This window comes from Xyrauchen texanus, chromosome 28 (assembly GCF_025860055.1).
Source record: "Xyrauchen texanus isolate HMW12.3.18 chromosome 28, RBS_HiC_50CHRs, whole genome shotgun sequence".
Taxonomy (NCBI): domain Eukaryota; kingdom Metazoa; phylum Chordata; class Actinopteri; order Cypriniformes; family Catostomidae; genus Xyrauchen; species Xyrauchen texanus.
The window spans coordinates 38,692,718-38,718,889 of record NC_068303.1 but is presented as its reverse complement, the minus strand read 5'-3'; the positions used below and the strand labels follow the sequence as shown (position 1 = coordinate 38,718,889).

Below are 26,172 nucleotides of genomic sequence, written 5' to 3'. Positions count from 1 at the left end.
TACACGTAAACTGGCATTTGCACAAAAACTTGATGTTTTAAAAAATTCCACTCAACATGACAATGTGTGTGATACATGAGTTATGTAAACAAGCAGTCAGTAACATAGGTCTGAAGTACAGTTCCAGAGACAGCTGTGTTATGTAGTCTAATGTTGTACTTCAGGCTTGTAAGATTTCAATAGTTCTTATTTAATTTGAGTTTGACATTTAGAACTTGCACATCAGTATAAGAATAATTTAGTAACCGTGCCGACTGATGAATCGCCTAAGTGTTTTTGATTCAGTAAAACATACTGGCTCATTAGAGTAATTAGTTCGGGAATCGGACTATACCATAAGAGTTGTATGTTTTGCGCTGTATAGATTCAAAAGAGCAGGCTCATAAAGAGTCTTTCATTCAAATACACTGTAGCACTGTTTCATGCTGTAGATTTAATAGAGGACAGCTGTGCTGCCCAACTGCATTACAGAAAACACTGTCAGAGTATTTTATTACAGTGAACATCCACATTGACATAAAATTGCAGGTACAAGAACTGTTAATGGAACATTAAGTCATGAAAATCATTCGTTGTACTCTCTGTTTAATTTAGCGATTCATCAGGATTACATAAATACTAATTCAAATGGGCTTGATACATGCATTACCATAAACACTTATATAAATGGCCACAAAACAATTTATCTAGGTGTAATGTAATTTATTTAGAGTCCCACAGCCACTGGGGGTTGGGTCAAGAAGGGCATAAAACCTGTGCCAAGTCAAATATGTGGATCACGGAAGGTCCGCTGTGGCGACCCCTAATGGGAGCAGCCGAAAGAGGAAGAATGTAACTTATTTCTCATTCAAATCAGCATACATCTGTAATATAGACCCACTTCTAGTTCATGTTACACCCGCCAAATTTTAAATAGCATAATTTGCAGAGTTTTAATTATTTTGTGAAGTCCAGATTCCAAGCTTTTAATTGACACCTACTTTTTTTCCAAGTGTGTAGTTTAATTAATGAGCTTGCAGCTCTAGTTTAAATGGTTAAAGGGATTGTTCACCAAACAATTTAACTCTCTCATCATTCACTCACCCTCATGTCATTCCGGTATGACTTTCTTCTGCTGAACATAAACAAAGATTTTTAGAAGAATATCTCAGCTCTGTAGGTCAATACAATGTAAGTGAATGGTGACCAGACCTGGCCTCACTGCCTAATAGGTGCCAATATGCACAAATAATATGAATCACAAAAAAACTAATAAAGTAGAATGTTAAAGTGAAAGTGGAAATATATATAGTAAAAAAGGACTTAAATATGAATCTGTTTCTCACACACACTATCATATCACTTCTGAAGACATGGATTTAACCATTCTTATGGATTACTTTTATGCTGCCTTTATATGCTTTTTGTACCTTCAAAATTCTGTCCACCATTCACTTACATTGTACTGACCTACAGAGCTAAAATATTTTTCCAAAAATCTTCGTTTGTGTTCAGCAGAAGAAAAAGTCACACACATCTGGTATGGCATGGGGGTGAGTAAATAAGTGAACTATCCCATTCAAAGTCAAAAAGTAAAATTATGAGTCTCAGCCTAGAAATTCAATATTGGTGATCCCAAAAACAATTTGTATCAAATTATAAGAGTGCAAGATAGAAGCATTTTCACACTGTACTGTATGTCTTAAATTTAATTTAACATATTTTTTATATATTTTTACAAGAAAATATTCATGATTATTGTCCACCATCATTTTTCTAGGCCCTAGGAATCTAGGGTTCCCACTTTTTTCAAGCCACAACTTTCGAGGACATTTTATGTGCCCATCGGGTGAAATATTTACATTTCTGTACAGTTTAATTAAATGTTATTATCAAAGGGTGTCTAATCAAATGAATAATTTGTAATAATAACATTTTTCAACATAACTTTGCATTATTTTTTATCAAATGAAGTGCTTTCATTCAAAATCCTTACAGAACATTCCGAAACACTGGATATATTTTTGTCAATTGAAGTGCTGCACAACAGAACATAAAAAATGTTAGACATTACCTCATCCAAGAACCCGAATCATCAATTAATTAACTTTAACATATGTAACAGGACATACTGGGCACCCCTTAAATATCATTGCACCACACCCTCTATCAGTCCCTACTGTACTTTTTGCCCACACAAACAGATACTTTCTTACATATGTTGTGGGAAGGCGAAAATGTCAAGGTCTTTTGGAAAGATATTTGCTCTAAGCTGATTAGTTTTGTTTTTCTTGTTGACCCAATATTACTCCTGTTAAATGAAGATTCCAAATTTAATCTCTTTAAAATACTAAAGATGATTTGGCTTGTGGCTTAATGGCTGCAAAAAAGACTGCACAGCGGTGACTCCAGCCACATACCGTTAGTTTGAAAAAATGGTTGACAACTCAGGGATATAATTTTATTTGGAGCTTTCCACTGCTCGAATCAATAAGGCAAAATCTTCTACCCCAATAGCTTGGAGTAATACTGCAGAGACAGTATCTACATTATTAAATCCCAAGTAGCAGAACACATGTACTTGTGTGCAGATATGTAGGTGTTTTTATATATATATAAAAATATTGGTTTGCTCATAAATGCCCTACCATTTTGTTTGCAACTAATTATAAATATACCATCTCATAATAAATATAATTAGTCAAAAAAAAAGTTAGATATTGCTTTAATATTTTATTATTAAATAACGTAAACATTACTGTATGTGCTGCATGCTTCAGAGCGCTCTGCTCTCTGTTATCTATTGGGGCTATTCCCCTGCACGGTACAACTTGACTCGACTCAACTCAACTCGTTTTGTTTTGGGGGGTGGGGGGGTGGATAGTACCTGGTACCTGATACTTTTTTTAATACCACCTCGGTCGAGGTTCCAAGCGAGCAGAGTCGATAATAAATGTGATGTCAAAATCCTGCTTGTGAAAAAAGAAATTACTGTGTGCAAAACCACGCCTTGGTCAATAAACGAGGTGCAGACGGTCCACTCGTTAGCAACGAGCGAAACAAAAATTTATTTCAGGAAGTGTCTCAGCTGTTGGCCACACACGGCTACCACCGGACCTACCAACAGTGTAGGGAAAAGTAAAAAAAAAAATTAAAAGTGACTACAGAACCATCAAGGAAAAGTGGAAGTGGTTCGACCAAATGGACGTAATCTAAACCGGCGAGCAATGGGAGGGAGAGTGCCACAGCGTTGATTCACAATGGAGGATGGTATGTTTTGTTATATTAATTCTATACTCTGCTTGAAAGCTTCACTTTATTTTGTTGACCAGCTACTGGAAGCTTGCTTCTAAAACAACCAGGCAAATTTAACTGTTACACTTGTGTAAAATCACCATGCAACACCTGCTTTATGCATCACAGCTAATAGCTAACAGCTAGCGGTCTGGATTTTATGACTGGATGAGGTGATTTCGTCCATGTTTTCCCATCACAGAAATCATAGGGCCTTACATGTGGTAACCACTTCGTACGCTGTCTCGGATCATTAAAAAAATTATATATATAATACACCCCGAGGTGTAAAGTTCGCATCACCATGGGGCCTTAAATAAATTAATTTATACAAATAAAAAAAGCGGTCCGACCATTGTCATTGTGTCAAGTTTACAACTTAAATGCTTTTTTAGTTAATACAACAGCAGTGTTGGAATAAAAAAATATATTATAATTTTGCACCATATCAACACTTAAACTATAAAGTAAAGCAGAGATGACAGCAGATGAGTAGAAAATAGCCATGACAGGGCTTCTTTCATGGCAGTCAAACATTGATGTTGTTTCACAATGCGTAGCTGGCGACAAATACACAAAACAATACAAATTTGGGCTTGTTAGTGACAAACAGTTTTACTACACTAAAATATTTTCCATGACAAATAATTATTTTCCAGGACAGTTAGGTATTTTTCTCATTTCCCATGACTTTTCCATGACTGGAAAACTGCATTGAATGCCAGGTTTTCCAGGACAGTTGGGAACCCTGCAAGCGACTCAACCAAGTATAAATCCATTTTCGTATTCAGGACACTTACGTAAACTTTATTTTTCACAAACAGAATTATGTCAACATGCAGAAGTTTGGGAGCTCCACAATCCACACAAGAGTGAGTAATAATGTATGAGACACCACAACAATTGAACACTAATTTCCATATGAGGGCGAGGAGATCATTCAATAGAAACTGTCAAACATTAAACAGGAAGAATTCGTTACCCGGCATTAGCATCATCATGGAATTGAACTGCAAAATTGTTAAATATGCAGATAGTGTGGGAATAGTTGATCAGATTTATATCATTTTGGAAAGACACGTTTCTTTGGCAACGGGTACATGTGCAGACCAGTCAGATACCGTTTCAGATAGCAATCTGACCAATCAAGATGGATGAAGTAACTAGAAGTAATAGGCCCTTTAAGACTGCTTTAGTACACACACAAACTTCTAATCAAGAACATCTGGTTTGACACAGAGGAGGTCATATATACTGACAACCTCTGAAATGGTCACAAATGCACCATGGTCATATTTCAGGGCAGCTGACAGATGAGCAAGTGCAGGCACATCTTTACAACTAGCACACCTCCCCCTCACAACATTTTTCAGGGATTTTGCAATGGACAGATTTTCAAGTACCACCCCTATTCATCAGCAAACTGGCCTGTTCACATACTGAGAATTGCTAGTATACCACAATTAAAGATTTATCAGGCTGTATATTTTATTTTTAGAAATGCATTTTCATAAGTGCCAGAAAACAAATTATATTATCCATTAAATGCTAAGTTTTCTTTATACAACTTTAATGGAAATATAATGATATATTCTTAAAATAATTGTTTAAGAAATAAATAGGGCTTTTCACACTTGTAAAACTTGTTCATATTTCATACTATTTATACTTCACCATGGGTTAGTAGTTAATTTTGGGTATCCAGCAGGGCTCTACGCTAACTTTTTTCCCAAGGAGTACATGCGCTCCTAAATGAAAAAATTTAGGAGCACACAAAGAAATTTAGGAGCACATTGAAAATTAAATACAGATTTTATTAACAAACAATTTATCACATACATATTTATACTGCGTGTATGAGTGTGCGCACGTGTACTAAGGGACACACATCTGTGGAACAGCACATACCTCCCAAATCACACATTGAACCCATGCCTACTAAAATCAAAGGATATCAGTTGTCCAGCTGCTTTTGTATGTTGACCTTCTGGCATACTTAGAGGTCAGCCAGCGAGCTCTCATTATGTCAGCAATTTGACTGATCATCTCCGCATATTGTCGTATGTGGGATTCATGTAAACTCAGTTTTTGTGGTGAAGTCTGATAAGCGGCCCAAATTTGATGAAAGGTTCTTCTTCTTTCACAATGAAGTATGCAATGTTTATCTTTATTTTCAGCTGCTTCCTCTTCTCCTCCTCAGACTGCAGCACTTGCCTCCTCAAGGCTGCTGACACCGAGCTTGATGGTTTCTCCGGTCTCATCCAGAGCACTGGATATGCCGCCGTGAGATGTTTCGCTACACTATCACTTTTCGGATTAGCAATGGGCATTCCGGCTCTTTTCATAATTGGTGTTAAAACAATTTGAATTAAATTATTAAATGTAATTACACTCTACCTTAACCACAATTTATTTAAAAATGCATTGATTTTTTAAGAAAAATAAACTATTACACATTTGCATTTAAAGTATAACTTATTGTATATAAACAAAGTGCATATACATCTAACCATTCAAAACGAATACAGTCTGAACAGCATAATAGACAGGGCCACCGCTGGCCAAATTGATGCCCAACACGTGATATGAGCGTGAAGCGATTGTCTGTGTTCCGCAACTGCTTTCGGGTCCTTGAATAACATATAGTGAAGGAGTAAGGGCAGCTGGTGGACTTTCTTTGCCATCCTAGGGTAAGATGGTGCCCCCCTAGGGAGTTAATGCCCTACGCAAACTGCGTAGTATGCATGTAGGTAGTGGCAGTAGCCTACTGATAATAGAATAATGCACCATATCAAAGAAAAATAAATAATTAGCAAAACTGCAGCATCCCACAAATTGAAATAAATGTAAAAAAGAAGGATGTTATTTCATGTGTGCATTTAAAGTATAACTTTTCAATGTATATACACAAAGTGCATATAAATGTCACAATTCAAAACAATCTGAACAACATAAGTTGGCTCCGCCCTCCCTCACGCATCTTTGGTTCATTGGTTGACACTGCGTGTCTGATTGACAGGGTCAACAGGTGAGGCTTTTAGTCTGAGCAGACAGTCAGAACTAATGTGTGCGCTTGAGCATTTAGGCCTATATTATTTTATTTGTTTTTTTTCTCGTTATTTTTAAATCTTTTGATTATTCATATCTTAATTTTTTTAATATATTTGTATAAATACATTCTGATATGCGAGCCGGCTCCCAACGTTCACCTACAAGAGCTGACTCGTTCGCAAATGACCCATCACCATTCAGATGCGGGTTTCCTAACACGAAGGACGAGATGCCCACCTGTTTCTGCCCTCTACAATATTTGCAGAACATGACGTTGTTTTCGAACTCTAGCCATGGGAACATTTTGAGACAATTTGCATTGAATCTATATGTTCTCCCTTCACCGGCTACAGTGGACGTAGCTCCATCTGAGGGTTGTCCCCCCCTAAAATATCATTAAAATATATTATTTACAATACACATAATGATATATTCTTAAAATAATTGTTTAAGAAATAAAAGAATACAAATGCAAACAGGGCAACATCAAAAAACAAAAATTGCTCTTGAGAATTGTTATGTTTATTGTCCCCCCCAACATTTTGATGAAATTTTCGCCCCTGTCCCTAACGTTAGCCGTCTCCGGTAAACCTTGTGAAGAGACTTCATTAGTTAAACCTTGCGAATCCCCCTCGCCAAATTCCTCTTTCTCCTCATCTCTTTTTCGCGTAAAATAAAATGCGATGTCGCCTATACCGCTACTTTTTTCCATTGTTCACCTTTCTCTCTCTGACTGGACCGCGTCATCACAGAAAACTCGGCTTGTGGAATGTGGGTTTTGTAATTTTTAAACAAATATCTTAAAAAGGGGGGGGGTTACGTTTGTAATCTTTAATCGCACACTGTGCTCGTAAATAATTTTTCCCAGTTCGCACATATCTATTTTTAGGGGCAAATGCGAGTGAAATACTCGCACTGTAGAGCCCTGTCCAGGTTTTGAGTTTTCACCCTGAACATTTGTAAACCCTTAGTTTACAGATTTGCATACTTATGAGGTCAATTTAATTGATTGGAGGAATACGTCTTACAACAGGAATTCTTATCTATTGAACTCACCTATCTTCCGATTTAATGCATTAATTCAGTGCGATTAATTATATAAAAAATAATGCGTTAAATGAATGCAATTTATCATGTCCCCGGACCGTAATAAGGAAGATTCCTGAGCAATTTAAGCTTGAAGTACCACCTGTTTCCTCTAGAGGACAGTGAACGAAACTTTAGCGGAATAAGCAACATGCATCTTATACAAAAAAAATAAAAAAACCTTCAGCAGACAGCACAACACAAGAACACATTTTTGCATTCAAAACACAGCTTGATGGAGCACAGATCCAAACTTAGGGATCTCAAGACGTGTTTATCCAAGTATTAAACTATGTTTAACTTCACACAGCGGCCTAAGAATGGTATGTATTGATACGACGTAACCAAAACCCATCTGGTACCAACAATCATGCCACGGTCCAAATCAGTGAGATCAAATATTTTCCCCATTCTGATGGTTGATGTGAACCTTAACTGAAGCGCCTGACCCGTATCTGCATGATTTTATGCACTGCAGCCACATGATTGTCTGATTAGATAATTGCATGGATGATTGTTGGTGCCAGATGGGCTGATTGAGAATTTCTGTAACTGTTGATCTCCTGTTATTTTCACACACATCAGTCTCTAGTATTTACTCAGAATGGTGCCAAAAACAAAAAATCCACTGAGTACCAGTTCTGTGGACGGAAATGCCTTGTTGATGAGAGGTCAACAGAGAATGACCAGACTGGTTTGAACTGACAATGTATACGGTAACTCAGATAACCACTCTGTACAATTTTGGTGAGAAGAATATCATATCAGAATGCTATTCTGAGGTGCAGTTTAGCGCTGTTTTGGTGGCATGAGGGGTTTTACACAATATTAGGCAGGTGGTTTTAATGTTGTGGCTGATTATAAAGTGACCCTGCACTCACAATGAACTGCTCTGTGGAAATAAAGCAAACTGAACTTAAAGCACCTTCTGAGCTGAGATGGTCTGAGGTCATTTGCAGCATTCTCATAGACGATACTATTCTTGCAAAAAACATTTCAAAAGACTGAAACAAAGAAAGAGCGAGAACCCTTTACATATGCGTGTTCCATGAGACTGTGTGCTTCTGAACAAACAGAGCATCAAACATGCATAGATTGCACAGAAGAATATAATAAAGTGTATTATATTATTATATATAATGAAGACGTCTTAAAGTTATCCACCATGCACATTATATTCTCTACTTGCAATTAAACATCTTCTGTCAGTGCGCATACTTTTCTGCCTGTGTAATTTGATACATTGGAAAAGAACATCTGGCTTTCAATGTGTTATTTAGGTTAATTTAGAATGGGCTGCAAACTCTTCATTAGGGAGCTATTCTTTATTAAATGCTATTCTCTTTGTTAGACTATTGTTGTTACGTTCCTGTGTTGTCTGCCCTTTGTTCTCGGTTTCACTATCACGTTTATTTCACGTTTCCTTGTTGTCCGCTCCGTATTTTCCATCTCACCCGTCACCGATCCCGGTCCATGTCATGTTTTCCCTGTTGTCCGCCCTGAGTCTCACTGTCCGTGTGTTAAACTACATTTCCCACAATTCCCGGCCTCCCCCACTGCCTGCACTGATCATTGTTTTCACCTGTGTCTCGTTCAGTCTCCACTTTGTCTGTGTATTTAAACCCTGTCTGTTTGTTCACTCTGTCGGTCGTTGTTTGCGAATGTTTGTTTCTGGAATGTTGTCAAGCCTGGTCTGTGTTCCCTACCCGAGTTCTTAGTTTTGTTTGAGTTTTGTTTCATCGTGTTTAAATCTGTTTCGTTGTGCTTAAGTTTCCTGTTTTCCCATCGTGGACTTTCCTTTGTGTTTACCTTTTAGTTCTTATGTGTTTATCTCAATAAAAAACGCGTCTGGATCCGCAGCTCTTGTCCGTCTTGTCCTGCCTCCACACCCAGCATAACAATTGTATTGATATTGGAAATTCCATTCATAATGTTTCCCCCTTTTACCCGGTATATAATTTCACACCGCTGTTGTCCCTTGTACCGAGAAAAAAAACGGTAACACTATACACCATGGCAACCCTTGTGACAAGTTTAAAACAGCAGAATTTTCTAGGGGAAGAAACGTTCCATCAACTGGCCAGAAACAATAAGGTCATCCTTATTGTTGAGCATTGCTTAGCTATAATACTTAGCCTGTATAAAAATAAACATTTCAACATTCACAGGAGAATATAAGATTGCACAAATAATAATAACTTCATGGTACATAAATATATATGTAGTCTGTATAGGACTCGTGCTAAAAAGTGAATTAGCTCTCTGCCTGCTGTAATCTGCTACAAACAGGGAGTGCGACACTCATAAATGTTTTCCATGTATGAGCCAAGGATCTCTTAAAGGTATGAGCAGTTAGTGTCTCTGTCTGCATAACACCAGCGCCAAACATTCACAAGCACTCACACTTAAAATGCTGCACATGCAAACTATATATATTTATCTCATTAAATTGCAGCTTTTGCTGTTAAATAATCTCACTAGGACATGACGCGACATTAAAGAAGGGGGAGAGCAGTGATAAAACACGTATTGGGTTTTCATCATGTATTTGTAAATGTTAGGCCTAAAGCTTTAAAATGATACCTCAAACATCTTTGACATGCCAGTTGTCAAATAAATTTACACCATCATAGAGTCGGATACAATTAAATTGAAAATTCATAACACCTAGACTGTCTAACTGTAATACCTATGTTATAATTGACACAATAAATAAAGAGTGTATATCAATGTGTATATATTAATGTTAGTCAATAAACATCACATCTTCAGATTATATAGATTATGAAGAAGTACAGGCTTTTATTCGTGACATCAGGATGGTCATAAATATGTTGGCTGCGAGGAAAGTCACGTGACTGAAACCAATGAATAAAAGCTGCTGTGCTCAGCTTGTGCATGAACAAATTCCCATTACAAGCCCGCTGTCATCTTCACTCTACCTCCTGACAATACCACTAATCACATCACAAACCATAAATACATTACTATGAACACTAATGCCATTTAGGAGATCAGACACGCACATCTAAGCATGTATTTAATTTTGTTATAGTTCTGGAAGAGAGAACAATTTGTATAATGTAGAGTGCACTTCAGAGCATGACAGTCTACTTAACAAATGTAATCTTCATGACATCATTCTCTGGCATGCAAACAACTAAAAGCCACTCTAATGATGTATTATCATTCAGTTGCCCTAGAGCAGGGGTTTTCAACCTGGGGTCTGGCGGACCTCAGAGGAATGCAACGGGGGTGTTAAGGCGTCAGTGGACAATTTAAGAGAAAAAAAACATCTACCGAATTTAACATTACAGTTCAATTTAGAGAAGCACCGATTGCAATTTCCTTGGCCGATTCCGATTTTTTGCAAGTGTGACCTGCCGATACCAATTTTCTTTCTAAGAACTATTATTGACAGCATATACAAACAAAATCTACCTTTCTTCAATGCAACATTTTATTTTCATAATAAAATAAATTATTAAACATTACAATTTCCCCCAAACTGCACTAAGTTACAGGATCTTCTCTCACTTAAACAACTCTCAAAATAAAGTGCAATCGACACATCATACACATTACAAATCATTTATGGCCTCAACCTGGCAACCTACAACCCAGTTGCGCTGTTGATATCTGCGCAGGCAGTAGTCGCCGGGATGTTAAATCAAGCATCACTGGTAGATGGGAGGAGAAGACTCAGCTGGTGCTCCGGTGAAAAAAAGTAAATATACATGTACATTTAACAACAGCTGGATGGAAGAATTTAATTTCATATCCCGAAGCCATATCGACAATGCCCACGCCTTTTGAAATGTGTGTCGCACTGATTTTAATATCGGACACGGTGGGAAAAATTACGTTACTCAGCACATTACATCACAACTGCACAATTTGTATAGTATTTAGCCTGCCTCTGCCATCCAGCACCCCACTTCCCCTCTCCCGGATTTGTGTACCCAAATGTTGACAGATAACAGGCTGTGTGTGTGACATGACACGAGATTAAACAACTCGGGCAATGCGACGTCGGAAAGTACCTCCTACTCTGTATCGAGGAACTGTATCAGATTTCTGAACCCTCTGTCCTCAACTATGGAGAACAGCTGGTCATCCAGGGCCATGAATTCCATAATTTTCCTCGTAATTGCTTTGGTCTTTTCGCTGCTCATTCCAAGGAATGATAGGAGAGGCTGCTGACTTGTGGCTGGCTCTTAGCTCTGGCTAGATTTAGCCGCTTTCCCTTTATAGCTTATTTTTTAAAATGGGCATTTTCAGCTGGGTGATGGTGTTTAAAATGTCTAATTAGGTTTGTTGTTCCGAAAGTTATTGTGGTGGTTCCCCCACGGTTTACTTTGGCCTTACAATTATTACACATTTCAAACTTTATGTATTCTTCACTCACAGTGAAGATCTTACAGGCCAATGACATGTTTACATGCGGCTGTGACGTTATTGCCTACGCCGCTGGCAACAAAATGGACCGGCTTGGAATCGGAAAGACGTGAGGCTTACCGGCCGGTCACCGGTCCGGCCGAGCATGTGGAAAATCGGCTAATTCCGGTCCCTGGCCGGTCGATCGGTGCATCTCTAGTTTTATTCGGCTTTATAAAGACTTCAAATGCATTTCAATTTTATTATTTATGTTTATATATTGAACTTTACTCTAACAGTGAGTAGAAAAAAGTACACTGTCATCTTAAAGTATTTTTTTCCAGATTTTTTTCTTCAAAACTGTATTTATTTTTTTGTCTTGCATGAAGTAATAAAAAAAAAACAATAAGGGCAGCGTGCAAATTATAGGTGGTGTGGGGGTCTGACTAACCAAATTAAAGCTGACGTGTTTCTGTGCCACTAGTGCAACCCAACGAAATTTACAAAAAATGCGCCCCCCATCTTCTGTTGATTGAACAGATAATCCTGCCCCCAACAACAGAAAAAGAGTGTTTACAGTTTTCAAGAAAATGTACCTACAAATGGCTTACTTGCAAATTGTCTTTGCTAGGGTTGCTCTGATACCAAAGTTTTGGCTGCGGGTTTGATAATAACTCGATACTTGGGCAACAAACAAAAAACTATAAAAAACTAAAACAATTATTGACAAAAACAACTGCATATAGTCTTAAAGATACAAATGATGCCTCTTTGTTTGAATTTTTCTGGATTCCATGTTAAATGTTTTAATTAAAATGTTATGATCAAATTGTGTTTAATCAAATACATACTGTACAGCATTGGTCAAATGAAAATCTAATAATTTATAAATAATTATTTTTGTGATATTATTATTTTCTTGATTAAAAAAAAAAAAAACAGGATTGAAGAAACAGAATCAAATTATAACAAATTATTTTTCCCTCCCCCTAAACATCCCCCTACGAGGGCTCCCGAAACGAAATGAGGGCGCTCCAGCCGACTTCCATCATCTAAGAATAATTTGTCTGCCAATCATAACACTGGCCAGGACCCAATTCTTTATACATTTATCCCCTATATTAATGACGCCCCACTGCCTAAAATACAGAGTCTGGGGAATAATTTAATTTGAGCTCTGAACCTTAACCAAAATTCTTGGATCTTAACACAACACCAAAAAACATGGGGTTGTGTCCCCATCTTCTGATTGACATCACCAGCAGGTGGGTGTGTCTTTAATACCAAGCCTATATAATCTAGAGTGTTCCAATAGAATCAAGGTAAAATCTTAAATTGCATAAGGTGCAACTTCAATCTCTAGATGTAGACTTTAAGTTTTTTAGAATCCAAGTCCCTCTTCCAATACCAAGTTTAAATCTTTCTCCCATAATCTCTTGAGAGAAGTTGAAGCTCCGTCCCCCAGACTCTGAATTAGCAGGGAGTAATACACTGATGCCTCATGATCTTTTCCAAAAAGCAGCAATCACCTCTCCCAGAGTATCTGCCGCTCTCGGGGATGCACCCAACAATAGAACAGAGCAGGTGGCGCAGCTGAAAATACATTAAGAATTGAGACCTGGGAATCTCAAAATGTTGAACCATATATTCAAAGGATCTCAACACTACGATGCGAGATAACAGGGTGTAACTTAACTTCTCCGGTTAGTTTGATAGATAGGCTTTGCAATGGCAAAATAGGGGCAATAACTTCCTGTTCAATACAAAACCAGGGAGGGTCTCTCTCAGGTGGAAGCAACCAATGGGCTAAATGTCTAAGGCCGAATGTACTGTATAACCATTTAAAATAAAAGGAAATCTATAGGGAGAGACTGTATCAGGTAGTTGAATTTTGGAATACAAATCATTTTAATAACATTAACCTTCCTAATCATAGATCAATGTAATGAAGCCCACCTGCCTGCTCAAAAAACTTTTTATTAAGGGGTCAAAATGAACTCTAACTAAATCCCACAAAATGGCTGGGAATAAAATACCCAAATACTTAATGCCCAGTTTGGGCCACTGGAAGGTGCCCGGCTGAAAAGCTGTTACAGGACAATACGCTGTCATAGCAAAAGCTTCAGATTTAGACCAAATGCCTCTGTATCCTGAGAACTTATAAAAGGAATTAATAATTCTGTGGAGGCAAGGCACAGATCTAGTAGGGTTGGAGACTAATAATAATCTGCGTAAAGCAATTCTTCAATGATTCCATATAAACTTCTAGCAAATATGGAGCCAGTTCTGTAGCATAAGATCTAAAAAATTCAGCGGCAAAGCCATCTGTAGATGAAGACGTGGAACTATAGAGATCAAGATAGAATTCTTTAAAAGCATTATTAATATCAATGGCCGAGGTAAATATTTCACCACCAGCAGATTTCAGTGAGGGAATGGTAGAAAGAGACTCTCTCTGTTTTACATATCTAGCCAGAAGCTGCCCTGCTTTGTCACCAACTCAAAGTATGATTGTCTTGCCCTGAACAGCCAAAGCTCCACCTTCCGCTACATAAAAAATTGATTCTATCTGTATATCAATCGGGTCAATTCTCTGAGGCCATTAGATGACATTTGGTGCTTCAGTTCTGCCTCTGCACTTTTAATATTCTCTTCCAATTCCACAAGTTCTTGTGCTTTTGATTTTTTGGTGAATGAGGCATAATGTATGATCCGGCCCCTATGAACCACATTAAGTGCCTCCCAAGTCATGCCCACAGAGGATACTGAGGACCAGTTGGTCTCCATATAGACAATGATTTCAGCCTTTAGCACTTGTTGGAATTCAGTATTTTGCAAAAGGGATACATTAAAGCGCCAGCTATATGATTTCATTTTCTCCGTATGTGGCAACACCTCTAAACCCACCAGGGCATGATCTGAGACTAAAGTGTTTCCAATTGAGCAAACAACAACAGATGAAACGAGGGACTAAGATATATATTTTAAAAAAATCTATTCCAGAGTAAATCTTATGGACTGAAGAAAAAAAAAATTATAGTCCATACCAGATGGGTTAAAAAGTCTCCAAATATCTGTACGACCAAGTTTTTAATACATCCTGTGAAGCATCAATGTTGCCCTAGGGGGCTTGCACACTTTTGCTTCATTATGATCAAGGACTGGGTCCATCAAAAGACTAAAGACTCCTCCCAATATTATATCATGAGGGATGACAGCGGCTTGTAACATCCCTTCAAGATAAAAAAAAAAAAAGCCCCTATCATTGACGTTAGGTGCAAAAATATTAGCCAAAATAAGACTTTTCCTGAATTTCAGCTAAAACAATAATGACTCTTCCTAATTTATCTTTACTTAGAGACATTTGAATTGTAGATGTTTACTTATCAGTGTAATGACTTACTGGAGCCAGCACTAAAAAAAAAGAAAACGCACTCCTCACATCTTTCAGCTTCCTGCAGAAAGGAATTATATAATGTTTCTTACGCTTTAGAAGAGAAATAACCTTTCTTTTTATGGGGTGCCCCAACCCATTCACATTCCACGTGGAGAGAGACAATCCACTCATATTAACATTTGACATCTAAGAATTTTTTTTATTGTGTGTCAAAGACAAGATTATAAAGACCATTTTCCAACATTAGTGTAACAGTAAAAGCGCACACATCTCTTAGAACAAAAAAAAAAAAAAAAAAAAAAAATTTAAATTTGCAAACTGGTATCCATCCCTCCAAACTCAAACAGTCTGTGTACACATCGCTTGCTGTGGGCATGTGAATATTTTACAGCCATCCTTAGCATCCATTCTCAATTTGACCAGGAATATCAGTGCAGAAGCGACCTTCCGTTGATGTATGTTTCACTCTTGTCGAGTTTGCAAAGTCTGGGAACAAGAAAATGCTTGGTTTTTCCAAGAAAGCTTTCCTTTAATCCTCGCCTCCCGTAACATAAGATCTTTATCGGATGATCTCAGAAATTTGTCCAGAACTGATAGCTCCTGAAGCGGCTCGCTGAGCCAGAACCCTGTTAGCTCGCTCAATTTCCAGCTTATGGCCTGTTATGTCAAGCAAACCCAAAAAGAGCCCTTCCAGGAACATAATCTGTCCCTCTTCTCCCTAAGGGATTCCCACGATACGGACGTTATTCCACCAGCTAGGGTTTTCCCATGTCCTCCAACTTCTCCCAGAGACACTCAAAATCCACCTTAGTCACTAATGGATTAGCAGATCATTCCCTCTCCGATGACTCCAGATAATCGATCATCGAATCGACATCCCCCACCCTTGTGACCATATCAATAAATTTTGCCTCCATGCCAGTGATCGATCTATGTATCACAGCAAGATCCTCCAAATCAGCAATGACCTTCATCAGCATTGCGAAAATTTCCCTCAACTCTCCGACCAAATCAACTCCCTGGTCCACGGCCTTCTCAGGGGTGTCAGCCTGCGAACGTAAGTGTATTTTAATGTCTCCAGAGCCCGAGGATTTTGAATTCTTTGACATGTTGTCCTCCTAGAACAATTATGGAACAGAGTGTATCGAATCTCACCGGTTTATGTAAAAGATATTAAAACTAGCAAAGTCCACAGAGCTCGACGTTCACACGTCTGAACCTTGCATGGGATCACGTGACTCCCCATAAACAATTATTTTTGGTAAAAACAAAAAGATGCACAACAGAGCTTTACAGTATTAATGAAAACAATCTGATTACCTGAGGCTGCCATGGCTGAATCACAACATGCTGATATTCAGTACTGGTATTCAGCTTTTGTGATAATACTAATAATATAACCATATAATATTATATTATTGTTATTATGAGTTATTGCTACAACTTTGAATATTACACGTTTGTACTGTAGTAATATTTTTTCTGTCGTAATGTCTTCAATTTCATGCATCCAGTTAAATAAAGCTCTCATTTCAGTGGGACGTTTATTTTGAAAGACCTTTGAAGTACTTCCTGTTTCTGAAGGGTTCGTTATATCAAACTTCTAGTGAATATATTCCCGCAAGCTGAAATCTCCAGTGAAAAACGTAATTTGAGTTCACAGCCATTTATACACTAAACACATTGCTCTGCAGATGGATACTATTGGACACACTGCATGAAAAACAAGCAGTAGTCGTATGTGTGTGTGTGTGTGTGTGCATGGCAGAGCAGAGTGGAGGCTCTCATTCATTCTGTGGCATGCAGCGCATGTGACTATATTATTTAATTAACCCTCTGTGGTCTGAGGGTGTTTTGGGCCCTGAAGAAGTTTTGACATGCCTTGACATTTGTGTTTATTTCAGTTGCTTAAAAACACATTAATGGCTCAAGTCTGATAACACTGTATTCAGCACAAACTGGGCTACAATAATATGTGAGCAACATGTGTGTACATGTTTGTATTTTTGAGAAAATAATATGCATGTTTTTTGAAAAAACTAAATTTTTAAGTCATTGAAATAAAGCCATATAACACATACTAAACATTTGTCCAGAAGCCATTTGAGAACTGGATCTTATAGCCTAGAGTTTTTGCTACAAAATGATGTGAAAACCATCCTGATCACTCATTCATACAAAACAATATAGAAATGTAACTTTTGTAGGACACTTTTAGTATTAGAAAGGTCATATGCGAGGAGGCATGAACTATCATGAATATTGATTGTAATTCACACCTGAGGAGACAAAGACCCCTCCCCTGGGCCCATCAATGAGGAATGTGACAGAAAGAGAATGAATGTGAGGAGTCTTAATGATCAAAATCAGGTTTTAAGTTAAAATAAGTAATCTGACAATACATTTTCTTTACAAAAGACTATACTTAATTTTAGACCTACACTACAATTTAAAAGAAGTCTCTTCTGCTCACCAAGACTGCATTTATTTGATCCAAAATACAGTAAAAACAGTGATATTGTGAACTCTTTTTACAACTTAAAAGAACAGTTTTCTATTTGAATATATTGTAAAATGCAATTTGTGATCAAAGCTGAATTTTCAGCATCATTACTGCAGTCTTCATTTTTAAAGTGCATTTTACTCATTTAACCTGAAAAGATATTTGCAAGCACAAGCTTTGTTGCTGATAATGAGGCAGCATAAACACTAGATAAAATATAATCTTATATTTATTATTTTTATATCATATTTATATCATACAGCATACAATTTAAATACCAGCTTTAGCCGAAACGACATTTACATGTAACTAAAACTTAGAAATATTTCAAATTTCAATACTCTGAAACCTGGCTGGCAAGTCTGGAAACAGTCCCACTAGTAAAATATGTACATGTTTATATAAAATAGCATGTCAACTAATATGCAAGTAAAACTGTGTATCGTGCAATCTTCCAAATGCACAGAAAAGTGAATGAACTTTGTTTTTAAGGCACAGTCGGGGGCGTTTACCATTTACATTGATTGAATAGCGCCCTCTGCCTGTGGGTGTGATCACATTAGGGATAATTAGCTGAGTCAGGAGAAACTGTACATAGCTTTGTTTCATACAGATTACAATGCAGGAGAATATTTGTTTTAAATTTGAATGGTTTTATTGAAAACGTCTAGGTTACGTATGTAACCTCCGTTCCCCGATGGAGGGAACGAGACGTTGTGTCAGAGAAGCGACACTAGGGAGTCTCTCTTGAGCGCCGATATTCACCTCTGGACTATGAAAAAAGGCCAATGAGAGTTGGCAACTAGTATTTGCATGTCCCGCCCCCGGACATACGGGTATTTAAGTGGCGCAAATAAGGGAGTTCATTCAGGATTTTTCTGAGGATCCGGAAATGGTCCGGCCACAACAGTGGCTCGGATCAGCGACGTGGCAGGGGAGACACAACGTCTCGTTCCCTCCATCGGGAACGGAGGTTACATACGTAACCTAGACGTTCCCTTCTGTCGCCTCTCCACGTTGTGTCAGAGAAGCGACACTAGGGGTCCACTTATAAAAGTGCCATGCGCTGAGCCGTGTACGTGAACTGCTGATACAGGAGCGAGCAGGTATTCTTACGTGCAGGATCGACCAACTGTATCAGGCTGCACGTACCCTTCCCCAATGCCCCATTTAAGCCATCAGGATTCCTTATCGTTACCCTGGAGGGGGGAACAAGGTGCTGGCCGCCAACCTGGAAACGGGCCAAGCCTGCCCGGGCCTCTTTTCTCTCTATGTTTCTCGCATAGAACAACTAAGGCCGGGGCCCTTACACGCATTGAGGGAAGGGGGTCTTAGCCCTTATTCAGGGCGGAGAAGACCCTGCGGAGGCCACGCCTACCCGAGAGGGGAGGCAAGTTTTAGTGGCAAAACCATCAGAGGCCTGCTTCTGGCCTGTGTGGAAAAGTTGGTGCGGTGGTGGATCCAACCTCATAGAGGGGGGAACATACAGCACGGCAACCAAGGCAGCCATGACTGCCTAAGGGAAACACGGGAGTCCGCTCGCCAGAGGGGACAGAACCGTGGTGTTACACACAGGGGGAGTCCGAAGGAGGCCTTACCTGTGGAGCACCTATACCAGTACAGGGTAGCTTGCGGTACCCGCAGTGGTTTGGGTCGGCGAGTTCCTCCGCTGAACTGCGACCCACGAGGGCTAGGGAGGAATCGACCAGTGTCCCAAACCTGAGATCTCCTGGGAATGAAGGCGACTGTTTCCCTGGTTAGGGGAAGGGCTTAGGTGCAAGCAATTCACCCGGTCAGATCGTGGGCATGCTACCGAGTTCTCACGGGCTCGGTACCTGAGAAAACACGGACGATACTGACTCAACTCGGAGATTGTAGAATCTCGCAAAAGTGTTAGGTGTTGCCCAGCCCGCTGCTCTACAAATGTCTCCTAGGGCAGTGCCCCTAGCCAGTGCCCACGAGGACGCTAACACTCCTGGTGGAGTGAGCTCGGACCCGCAAGGGGGGGCACGGCCTGGGTGTGATAAGCCAGGGAAATGGCGTCGACAACCCAGTGGGCGAGTCTCTGCTTGGAGACAGCGTTCCCTTTCTGCAGTCCCCCAAAGCAGACGAAGAGCTGCTCAGAGCGTCTGGTGCTCTGTGTGCGGTCCAGATAAATACGTAAGGCACGTACTGGACACAGCAGTGAAAGGGCTGAGTCTGCCTCCTCCCGGGGCAGCACTTGCAGGTTCACCACCTGATCCCTGAAGGGCGTGGTAGGAACCTTGGGCACATAGCCCGGTCGCGGTCTCAGGATCACGAAAGTATCTGCCGGACCGAAATCCAGGCAAGCGTCGCTAACAGAGAACGCATGCAGGTCCCCCGACCCTCTTGATGGAAGCAAGCGCGATCAGCAGGGCAGTCTTGAGAGAGAGGGCCCTGAGTCCAGCTGAGTCAAGCGGCTCGAAGGGGGGTCTCTGGAGTCCCGTAAGGAGGACCAAGAGATCACAGGAGGGGAATAGGTTAGGCCGGGAGGGAGTTATCCTCCGGGCACCTTTTAGGAACCTGACGATTAAGTCGTGCTTACCAAGAGACTTGACGTCTACCGTGTCGTGGTGGGCCGCGATCGCAGCGACATACACCTTGAGGGTGGAGGGGGACAGCCTCCTCTCCAGCCTCTCCTGAAGAAACACGAACACTGAACTAACTGCGCACTTCTGCGGGTCTTCGGCTCGGGAAGAGCACCAGTTCGCGAACAGACGCCACTTTAGAGCGTAGAGATGCCTGGTAGAGGGGGCTCTGGCTTGGTTGATTGTATCTATGACGGTCGGTGGTAGGCCGGCTAGATCTTCCGCATCCCGTCCAAGGGCCAGACGTGGAGGTTTCAGAGGTCTGGGTGCGGGTGCCAGAGCGTGCCCCGTCCCTGAGAAAGAAGGTCCTTCCTCAGGGGAATTCGCCAGGGAGGGGCTGTCGTGAGGAGCGTGAGGTCCGAAAACCAAGTCTGGGTGGGCCAGTAAGGGGCTACCAGAATGACTTGCTCCTCGTCCTCCCTGACCTTGCATAGCACCTGTGCAAGAAGGCTCACTGGGGGGAATGCGTACTTGCGCAGCCCCGCCAGCCAGCTGTGTGCCAACGCGTCTGCCCCGAGGGGAGCCTCTGTCCGGGCATACCAGAGCGGGCAGTGGGAGGTTTCTTGGGAGGCAAACAGGTCTACCTGCGCCTTGCCGAACCGGTCCCAAATCAGCTGGACCGACTGGGGGTGGAGCCTCCACTCTCTGCCAGGCATGCTTTGTCTTGACAGCGCGTCCGCTATCACATTGAGGTTGCCGTGGATGTGAGTGGTGCGCAGTGACTTGAGTCGCTGCTGACTCCAAAGGAGGAGACGACGGGCGAGCTGTGACATGTGGAGGGAGCGTACTCCGCCTTGGCAGTTTATGTAGGCTACGACCGCGGTGCTGTCTGTCCTGACTAGGACGTGTTTGTTCCGAATTAACGGGAGAAACTTCTGCAGGGCCAGAAAAACAGCCAGCAGCTCTAGGCAGTTGATGTGCCAGCGCAGCGGGCCTCGGTTCCACCGGCCTGCGGCTGCGCGCCCGTTGCATACGGCGCCCCAACCCAATTTGGAGGCGTCGGTTGTGACCAGAACGCGTCAGGACACCTGCTGCAAGGATACTCCTGCCCTTAGAAAGCAGAGGTCTGTCCAGGGTTTGAAGGTTTGGCGGCAGGCAGAGGTAACTTATGTTGTGCGTGCCGCAGCGCCATGCTCATCTCGGGACTCAAGTCCGGAGCCAGTGCTGAAGTGGTCTCATATGCATCAACCCCAGCGCGGCCGCCGCGGAGGATGCCATATGCCCCAGGAGCTGTTGGAAACGTTTTAGCGGGACCATGAGCCTGGCTTGAAGGAAGCAAGGCATTTCAGCACTGACTGAGCACGCTCGTTGGAGAGACGTGCTGTCATTGGGACTGAGTCTAACTCCAGACCGAGAAAAGAGATGCTCTGGACCGGGGAGAGCTTGCTCTTTTCCCAGTTGACCTGAAACCCCAACCGGCTGAGGTGGCTGAGCACCTGGTCTCTGTGTGCGCATAGTAACTCTCGGGAGTGGGCCAGTATGAGCCAGTCGTTGAGGTAATTGAGTATGCGTATGCCGGCTTCTCGGAGCGGGGCAAGAGCTGCCTCTGCGACTTTCGTGAAGACGCGAGGGGACAGAGACAGGCCGAAGGGGAGGACTTTGTACTGATACGCCTGCCCGTCGAACGCGAACCGTAGGAAGGGTCGAGGGCGAATTGAGACGTGGAAGTACGCGTCCTTCAGGTCTACCGCTGCGAACCAATCTAGATGCCGGACGCCAGATAGAATTTGTTTCTGGGTGAGCATTTTGAACGGGAGTTTGGACAAGGTCCGATTGAAAACTCGCAGGTCCAAGATCGGTCGTAAGCCTCCGCCTTTCTTGGGTACAACGAAGTAAGGGCTGTAGAAACCCTTCTTCGTTTCGGTTGGAGGGACAGGCTCTATCACGTCCTTTAATAGAAGGGAGGCGATTTCTTTGCACAGGGAGTGGGCATGTTGGCCGTGTACTGCAGAAAAATGTACGCCCACGAAGGGAGGCGGAGACCTGGCAAACTGAATTGCATAACCGAGACGAATGGTCCGGTGCAGCCAGCGTGACGGGTTGGGCAGTGAAAGCCACGCCTCTAAACTCCGTGCTAGGGGCACCAAGGGGACAAGTTTTTTGGACGTACCCGGCGGGGCTTCGCAGTGGTGCGGAACAGGTAACGCGGCGTCGGGAGGCAATGTGGCGTCCCGAGGCTCTGGTGCTGAGAATAAACTTGCTCCGCGCATCCGGCAGGGGGCGGGTTCGTGACTGAGGAGGAGGTCTGATGCTGGCGTCCTCTGGACTCGTCTGAACCGGCCGGCCGGGGAACAGTCGTGACGCTGAAGGCGGGGGACACCGCGTCCATGGAGCCAGGACTGTTGGAGCCTGAAAGCAGAGTGCCGTGAGAACGGCATTTGCGGGCCATGTGCCCCAGAGACAAAGGAAATAGCTCTTTTATTGAGAATTTGGGTGCGGCAAATGAAAAAACAAAGGATTCTCCTCCCGGCCCTCCACCGGGGGACGGAGCGGTCTTACCACCTCCGGAGCTAACGTCTTGGGCTCTGGGTGCGTTGTCTCAGGAGCGCCTGGGAGCCTTCCGGGTCCTCGAGGGGGTCCGTGAGACAGGGGGTGTGCGCTTCCCGCGGTTTGCTCGACGCTGGGGCTGAGAGCTGGGCCCGGGTTGAGGCGGAGCAGGAGCTTGCCTTCTGGCCGCGGGAGGACACCCTCGGCAAGCAGACGGGGCATGGGCTGTGGCGGCAGGCTTGCGGCGAGGCATGATGTGAGAGATGGCCTCCATCTGCTTCTTCACCGTGGAGAACTGCTGGGCAAAGTCCTCGACAGTGTCGCCGAAGAGGCCGAACTGGGAGACAGGGGCGTTGAGGAAGCGAGTCTTGTCGGCTTCACGCATCTCGACCATGTTCAGCCACAGTTGACGTTCCTGGACCACTATCGTGGCCATCGCCTGCCCGAGCGCTTGCGCTGTATCCTTCGTCGCTCTCAGGGCGAGGTCGGTCGCTGAGCGCAGTTCCTGCAGCGTGTCGGGATCAGGGCCACCTCCGTGCATGTCGCATAGTGCCTTGGCTTGGTGGACCTGCAGGAGAGCCATGGCATGCAGGGCGGAAGCGGCGAGTCCGGTGGCGCTCTAGGCCTTCGCTGTCAGCGAGGAGGTTGCTCTATAGGTCCGGGAAGGGAGTACGGGGCGACCTCGCCAGGTGGTAGGGGTACCGGTGCATAGATGGATCGCAACCGCCCTATCCACCTGGGGAATCGCCTCGTACCCATGGCGCACTCCGCCGTCGAGGGTGGCGAGGGCGGACGAGCCTGTGGCGATGTGACGAGTGGAAAGGGGTGCTCTCCACAAAGACGTCAGCTCGTCATGCACTTCCGGGAAAAACGGGACCGGGGGGGGGGCGAGGCTGTGAGCGGCGCCCAGACCCCAGGAACCAGTCGTCCAGCCGTGATGGTTGTGGGGAGGATGGAGGGTTCCAATCCAAGCCCACGCTGTTGGCTGCCCGGGAAAGCATGTCGGTCATCTGTGCGTCAGCCTCAGCCTGGGCGTGCAGGCCAGAAAGCGGCAGCCCAGGGAAGTCCTCAGCATCAGATACCACGCCCTCCGATGCCGCGGCGAGCTCATCTGCTTCCATCGCAAGAGGGTCGGCAAACTGGCTGTGAGGCGAGTCACCACTGCCTCGAGCACGGATGGGAATCAACAAGTGTGCCAGGGAGCGGGTGGTCCGAGGGGGCGTACCCGGCGGAGCTGCACCCGCTGCCATCCCCAAATCGCCTCCATCGCCAGCCGCATCGTCCTCAATCCCGTGGGAAGAAGGAGCGACACGGGGGGCGGCTGGAGTGGCTTGCTCACGGTTGTAAGCTCACTTTATAAAGACGCGTCCTTAAAAGGACGTTCAACGCCGCTGTGTTTTGCTCTTTTAGAGGAAATTACTCTTTTAAATAAAATCACTCTTTTAGGGAAAAAAACTCGTGAGAGTTTTTGAATCTGCACTGTCGATGCGCCCAGGGGCAGGAATGCACAGCCGTGCAAACAGGAGAAAGCCGCTGTTGTGCGCCGTAGAATCCAACAGCATGCAGCAGAGGGATAGCAGGAACTCGGTGTGTACACGCAGCAGTTGCAGACACCGACCATCGGCTCGAAGAAATTTTCTGAATGAACTCCCGTATTTGCGCCGCTTAAATACCCGTATGTCCGGGGGCGGGACATGCAAATACTGGTTGCCAAATCTCATTGGACTTTTTTCATAGTCCAGAGGTGAATATCGGCGCTCAAGAGAGACCCCTAGTGTCGCTTCTCTGACACAACGTGGAGAGAGCGACAGAAGGGGAAGTAGACATTTTAAGCTTTCTTTAGACATACGTTTCATGTTTGTGTGATAAGTATTTGCGGAGTTTCAGTTAATTTTTTTGACATGTTTCAGATATATGGTCGCAAACACAGAGGCTGCTGAAAGCTCACCTTTTTTATATTTTCTTTATTTTACAAAAGCACAAGGTTGTTGTTGTTATTGTGAGTGTACACAAATAAAAGTAGACCCTTTATAGTCTCTAATGATGTGTTACACTTATCTGTATGCCCAAAATGATGGAGAATCATATGCTGTTTCCGCTGTAATGACGAAAAAATCCAGGACGCGCCGGCGCATCTTTCGAACCCAGAGGGTTAAATGGCATCCTTCTGCTGTTTAATGATCACACTTGGCCATATCCAGACTTTATTTTTATTCTCAGTCTTTCTGTCAAAGACTCAGTCTTTGATTTCGCCTCAACTCTTACATTACATTACATTTTGCTAATGGCAGCATACTTTAATATGGTACTGAAATTATTAATAACAAGATGATATCGTACCGTTTAAAATGTTTTGGTATCCCCACTATCAAAATATTTCATTAGTACTGGTCTACCACACAACCCCAGTTTGTGTTGAGCAGATGAAAAAGTCATACTAGTTTGAGTTGGCATAGGGGTGAGTAATTGATGAGAGAATTATAATTTTTGGGTGAACTATTCCTTTAAGTAGTATTTAAAAGTAGGATTTGAAAGTAGTATAACACATTTGAAAGGTTTTATATGTAGCATCCTCCTATTGAAATGCTCCTCTAAATGCCTCCAACAGCGATGTGACTGGTGTCTGAATGTTCGCAAACAGTATACCCTTGCTTGGCTGTTTAGAACTTCTTTTTACCAATGAATGAAAAAAGAATTCAAAGTTTTCCAGGGCATTAGCCTCAACAAGACAAGTTGTAGGTCTGTAATGAAGTGTAATGACCAGTGGCCCTGTGGCATAGAGACCATTTAAATATTAAGACATCAACTTAGTTATATTTGGATATGTATCTGTAGTGCTGATGGATTCAAACTCACGATTCAAGGGGTGGTAGTCAGCGTCAATACTTGCTGAGCTACCAAGGCCCAATTAAACTTGTTATTAAGAGAACAATAAAATGTGTTTATCATTCAACCCATTTTTGTAAAAGTAATTCAATGATCATACTTTAAAAAAAAAAATTATTATACATTTGTGTCCTTAATATTTTATTATGTAATAACCATTTTAGAAAAGAGGCATTCTAGGCTGTGCCATACATACAGTTATGGCTGAAGGGGTTAAACCAGAGACTATTTAGTCCACTTGAGACGGACCAAAAGTTTCTTCCATAGACTTTTAATAAAATCCTTCATAAAAAAAGTTGCAAGCCATGAACCAAACCAACCAAATTTCCTTCTTCTGCAGAACCAAAGTGAAGATTTTTATAAGCACATTTCTGCTCTGTTTATCCATATAATGCAAGCAGGTGCCATAAGGCTGCTGGCTATTTTGGATTTTTTTGGTGAAGTAACCCTTTAAGGGTGAAGGGAGACCAGCTCGATTAGGTCATTAACAGGTTGCGGTTCTC

At 42.4% G+C, this 26,172-nt stretch overlaps 1 protein-coding gene across 2 annotated transcripts in view; it reads right to left on the bottom strand.

The window, feature by feature from the left end:
- ankrd6b (ankyrin repeat domain 6b) overlaps positions 1 to 26,172 on the bottom strand; it is a 99,897-nt gene that overhangs the window by 61,897 nt on the left and 11,828 nt on the right. The gene's annotated exons all lie outside the window — the stretch shown is intronic.